Source organism: Hipposideros armiger, unplaced genomic scaffold (assembly GCF_001890085.2).
Source record: "Hipposideros armiger isolate ML-2016 unplaced genomic scaffold, ASM189008v1 scaffold_391, whole genome shotgun sequence".
NCBI classification, from domain to species: domain Eukaryota; kingdom Metazoa; phylum Chordata; class Mammalia; order Chiroptera; family Hipposideridae; genus Hipposideros; species Hipposideros armiger.
Window position 1 is genome coordinate 376,295 of NW_017731741.1, and position 6,000 is coordinate 382,294.

The following is a 6,000-nucleotide window of genomic DNA, read 5'->3' on the forward strand; positions in this document are numbered from 1 at the left end:
AAACCTGGGATTTGTGTTGTAACAGTGTGAACTAACAGACTTGCCAAAACTTGTACCAGTTCAAACTCACAGCTCCTTTCTAAGCATATCAAGTATTTGACGTATCTGCTTTCAAGCTTCTGCAAAGATATTCCTAGCTTATGAATAATTGTGCTTCCCATGCAAGTAAAAATAAAAGATTGCTTTCTTCAGAATAATGGTAATCCCTTATAATAACCCAGAAACCTAAGATACCAAAAATCTGATAAGATAATTTATTTGGCCATCTCCTATTAGGTACCCACATCACTGTAAGGGTGACCTTAGCAGTCTCACATTTGACTATTAGTTTTCCCATAGGCCTTATTCTTCAAAAGTGTTTATGTTTTGTTTTGTTGTAGACTATTTTGCTTTTGGTTTTAACACCCATTTCCATTCTTACTTTCTATGGGTTTCAGTGCTCTTTGGGCATTTGACCGTAAGTAGAATATCACATTTTAAAACCCAAGGAAACAAAATTCTTACCATTTTGCACAACGATTAAGAATAAAGAAACAAATTTCCAGATCATTAAATATATATACTTTCAGTACTATTGGGTTCCCCTAGATAAAGCATTCTCATTTTTATTCATATTAATTTCTGAAACAGAGACTAAATTATCTCAAAAAGCTTTCCAAGGATGTTATCCTTTACACTCAACTTTAAACATTCATTGCCCATTACAAAGCTCACAACACTTATTTATAAAAATAAGCTCTGAATTAATAAGACATATGTATCAAACTATGTATTATTTAGCCATTTAGCCCACATGTTTTTTTTTCTTTTATCTTCCCTGTTTTAACTCAGCTGTCGTATCAAAAACAATGAAATGTGAAAAGAAAATATAGAGTTTCATTCGGTGAACCATTATGAATTTATCCAAATGATTCACTGATAAAGGGTCTTCATTTACTTTGTATTTCTGCTCTGATTCTCCCCCACAAATCGTTGACATTAGCAAAACTTCCTTCTGTAAGTTATTCTTCATAAGAACCTTCTTTATCCGACCATGTCAATTAGGCTCCTGCAGCTCAGAGAGCTTTTGTATCTACTAGCAAAAATCCTTTGTAAATCACCGACACTTTCCCTTCGCCAGCTGAATAACCTGAGGCACGAGGACATGTGTACGTGATACATGGCAGCATGTTTGTCTGTGAGCTCTTGGCTTCAGCGTCTTGGGGAATTCTGACACTGGAAAATATTTCAAAATTGTGTTGCCTTCTGGAAGGGGCCCAGTTCTAGTAGTTTTCAAGGTATTAAAATGTTTCCCATCTGTTATCAAACAATTACTGAGCACTCTCCATATTCCATTCAGGCTTTTGGCTGAACTCTGGGAATACAAATATGAATAATATGAATAAAATAGGTCCCTGATCTCAAGAGGCTCATAGTCTAGTCAACAGAGACACACTGAAGATAACTCAACATAGGATGTAAACACCATGCATTCACTCACACTGAGGCCCTCTGATGCCAGGCACTATGTTGATGATGATGGCAGAAGGGAGCTCAGAGGAAGGCTCTTCATCCAACTGGAGGGTTCAGAGGTGATTTTCTGGAAGAAATAACCTTTGAATTATTGTTACACAGATGAAGACAGGGGCAAGTGCATTCTGGGTAAGTAAAGGACATAGTTAAAAGCAGAGTAATGTGAAATGTCATGGGCAATGTAGGAACTGATGCTATTTGCTAATTCTAAAACATTCAATGCTAGGCTGGGCTGGCAATTATCAAAAAGCACTCGTCTTCTCAAGGGCCCCTTAATTAAAAGGAACTTAGAAAAGCTGAAGCCATTCTCACAGCAAAGAATTATAAACTCATTAGGCTAACATACACGTTAACTATTGTATAGAATTTGGGTAAGAGCTTCCGATCATGGGGTATAGACAGAAAAAGGAGGTTAGATTTATACCACAGAAATAAAGAGAAAAGTTAGCTTGACTGGAGGATTGAATTTTTCACAGACATACAATACACATACTAGTACAGTGGGTCTAAAGCCACTACCCCAGGTCAGGATTACCCTGAAAGTGAATGAAAATAATCTAACCAGTTTAAACCAGATTCCTGTTCACTTTAGTTCCATGATACTCTTCCTAGTTTCTGCCACTTCTAAGACTGGAGACAACCTTACTAAATGCTTCTGTGGGGAGATTCAGGAGAAGATAGGCGTATTACCTCTGTATCATCCACCTTTTCCTAATCCCTTTTAGTTGTCCTTCAAAGGGCTGGAGAAAAACCTCTTCTATGATGTGAATTGCATACAAACTGTTCACAGTTGACCACATCCGTTGGGCAAGACTCACCAATCCCAAGGAATGTACAGACTCAGGCTCCAAAACACAGGCTGACTGATCATCCTGGCTGTCTAAATTGGGAACTAATTAAATGTTTTAACTGGAAGTCTCTCCTCACTGCAGCAGAACAGAGTCATTTTGAAGCAAACATCTCAATGAAACACTTCTTTGGGAAAATCCAGTTCAACTACAAGAAACAACTGATTCTGGTTGGCAGCACAATCTATTCCTACTTGATTCCCCCCTCCCCACTCAGCATACACACAGGCTAAACATCGCTTATGCTGAGAAATGTAACCACAGAGAAAGGGTGACATTCTATCACACGGAAGTCAAAGTCATCAGAAACAGTTGTTCTTACCTACGTACGATTTCAATCCAGCCCACTGGGGCTGATGAAATAGTATATAAATTATTTGCATAAAGAAGGTCTTAGAGCAGCACTTAAACATGTTGGTTATCATTTGAATGCAGTAAGAGTGTGTGTGGGTGGGGTAAGCTATTTATTTCATTTCCATTAATAATCAGATGTTAGTTGAAGCATTTCTCCTGCTTGGCATTCCCTTAAAGAGGTATAACAATCTGAGGCAGTTGATTGAACTCTAACTCTCTGCAAGTGAGGAGTCTCCACTTGAACTTGGAGCCCAAGCTTCTTTAGAGGGGCAGCTGTAATTATTAGATTAGCCTGCATGGATCTAAGAAGGGAGCCAGATCTGACACCTTGAAGACCAGAAAGTGGAAGTTGCCAAGCCTCTCAAGGTGAGAAACCTCCACTTGGACTTCAAGTCCACACTTCTTTATAAAATCAGAAGACTTTAGCACCATAACCTCTTGGGTTATTACTGAGTATCATCTCACTCAATTGTTATGGATGCAAAAATTAGTGTCACATATGAAAACAGCTGCAACAAATATACACAGAAGGCTTCAAGTTGTTGAGCAGCTGCTCTTAGGCAAGCACTGTCTAGACTGGAGATTGTCATCAATGTTGAGTGACTTAAATATGTAATAGGAGTCATGAATTGTGCAAGGTGATGGTGCACAGATACGAAAAAGACATATAATATAGGGCAGACACATAAAAGGATAACTTTGATATAGTAAGGTAAATTCCAAGACAGAGATAAGCACAGAGTGATGTAGGAGCCATCCTAAGGGGAGGGGCGAAGGGAAGACATTATGAAAGGAAATCGGGCCTAAGTTAAATTATGCACAATGAGTAAGAGTTGGCCAGATTAAGAAGGAATGGGATGGGTATGCCAGCAGAATAACTAAAATAACATGTATGGTTTTACTATAAGTCATTTGATGTTACTAGACTACACATTGAGAAATGAAGGTGGTAGGTAATGGAAAAGAGAACTTGGTAAAGACAAATACCTGTATTTACTGAATAAATAAAGAGCTCTCTTGAAAACTAGAAAAGACCCATTTTAAACATGGTCAAAACACTTTACTAGGCACGTAACAAAACTGAAGATCTGAGAAACTTATGAATATTTGATTGCCTCATTAGTAATCATGGAAATGCAAGGAAACTTTCATGTTATGATAAGGAACTCAGACTTTTTCCTCTGGGTAATGGTAAGCCATTGAATAATTTAACAGAGAAGCAAGGGGAAAAAATAGACAATAAAAATAGATCCACAGAGAATCAGATAGTGATATAATAGTTTATATGGAAATATAATGGGCTGAGAATAGCCAGACTATTCTTGCAAAAGAAGAATAAAGTTGAAGGATTTACTTTACCAGATATTAAGACTACCAGGTATTATAAAGCAACAGTAATAAAGAGAAAATGTAAAGATAGATAAATAGATCAATGGAACAGACTACAGGGCCCAGAAATAAATACACATATATGAATACTATAGTTTTGATTAAGGTGGCACTGCCAAACAGAGGCAAATAAACCATCTCTCAGTAAATGGTGTTGGGTCATCTGGATATATATATATATATGTGTAAAACTTGGCTCTTACATCACAAATAAAGGTCAATTCTAGGTATATTGTAGAGCTAAATATGAAAGGTAAAACATTAAAGCTTCTAGGAGAAAACAGAAAAATATTTTTATTATTTTGGAGCAGGCAAAGTTTCTTAAACAGGACTCATAATGCACTAGTAGTCTTAAAGAAAACAATTGATAAACTGGATTACATTAAAATTAGGAACTTCTGTTTATCAAAATACTATTAAGAGTGAAAATGCATATATATATATATATATATATATATATATATAGAGAGAGAGAGAGAGAGAGAGAGAGATATCCCTATCAATATTTATCCAGCCTACAAAAATGTATATTCAGAATATATAATAACTCTTAATTAATCAACAAAAAAGACAGTGAGCCAATTTTTTAAACAAATAGACACATCACAAAAATGGATATCTGAATACCCAAGAAATGTGAATTTTTGATTATCAGGGAAATTCAAAGTAAAACCACAGTGAGAGTCTTAGATATCCACCAGACTAAGTCAACTTAAAGACTGACCATACCAAACGTAGGCAAAGTTGCAGGGCAACTGGCACTCTCAAACACTGATGGCAGGAATATAAATTGGTGCAGTCACTTTGAAGGACTCTTTGATACTAACCACCAAAAGTGTACAGAAGCGTACTCTGTGACCTAATAATTTCACTACTAAGTATGTAGTTTCTCAACATAAATGCACAATATCTTCACCAAAATGAATGTTCAGGGCATCATTATTTGTAATAATCCCAGACTAAAAATTACTCAAATGCCTACTAACATAGAATGGGTAAACAAATTACGATGTATTCATATAACAGAATACCACACAGTAGTAAGAATGAATATTCCATAACTATATGCAAGCATATGGATGAATTTCACAAACATAATGTTGGAGGAATAAAGCTATCCCAAAACAAGTATATGCCACATGATGTCACTTTCACAAAATATAAATTATGTTGTTAGAAATCAGGATCGTAATTATCCTTGGGGTAAGCTATGACTAGGTGACACAAAGAAGATCTTTTATGGGTGCTGATAATATTCTGCTTTTTATCTGAATCGTGGTTATGAAGATATATTCAGTTGATGAAAAGTATTTGCCTGTGCACTTATGAGACGTGTACCAGTCTGTAAATTCTGTTTATTTTACTTCAATATAAAAGCTAAAATGGATCTAGAAGAGCCAGGCAGGTGAAGGAAATGAGAGAATCAAGTTGGGTGGAAGAGTACCAACTATATACTTCTCGCTATGGTTTGTTCTTAATATATGTCAATAAAAATTACATTAAAACACAAAAAAATAGAATATACCCTGTACCTGAATTGGTAAAGCATATAACATCACTATTTAGAACTAAGAAAATAGTAAGAAGCTGGCAGAAAACAAAGGCAGATCTGACCTGCCAAAAAGAACACTGCTGGGTTCAAGCAGACTTTAATGAATGGGCTCCCATTCATAGTCACAGAATATCAGCCCAGAGCATTTTTTCTGAAGGAAATTTCTGAGCTTTCACCTTTGGGAAATATGCACAGAATAAATTCAAACTTTCACATGTAGGATTTTCCACAATTATTTGCAATTTGTTTCAAAACACTGAATATATGTTAGCTTATGCCCAAATGATCTTGTTTTCTAGCTGAACTTCCAGTTTCAGAATTAGCTCTGTGTGTGTGTGTGTGTGT

General features: G+C 36.0%; 1 long non-coding RNA gene across 1 annotated transcript in view; it reads right to left on the minus strand.

Annotated features, from left to right (window-relative positions):
• LOC109393838 (uncharacterized) overlaps positions 1-6,000 on the minus strand; it is a 70,552-nt gene that overhangs the window by 63,364 nt on the left and 1,188 nt on the right. The window contains exon 2 of the long non-coding RNA XR_002126334.1: positions 1,481-1,579. This is a non-coding gene — a long non-coding RNA (uncharacterized LOC109393838). The remainder of the gene's footprint in view (positions 1-1,480; positions 1,580-6,000) is intronic.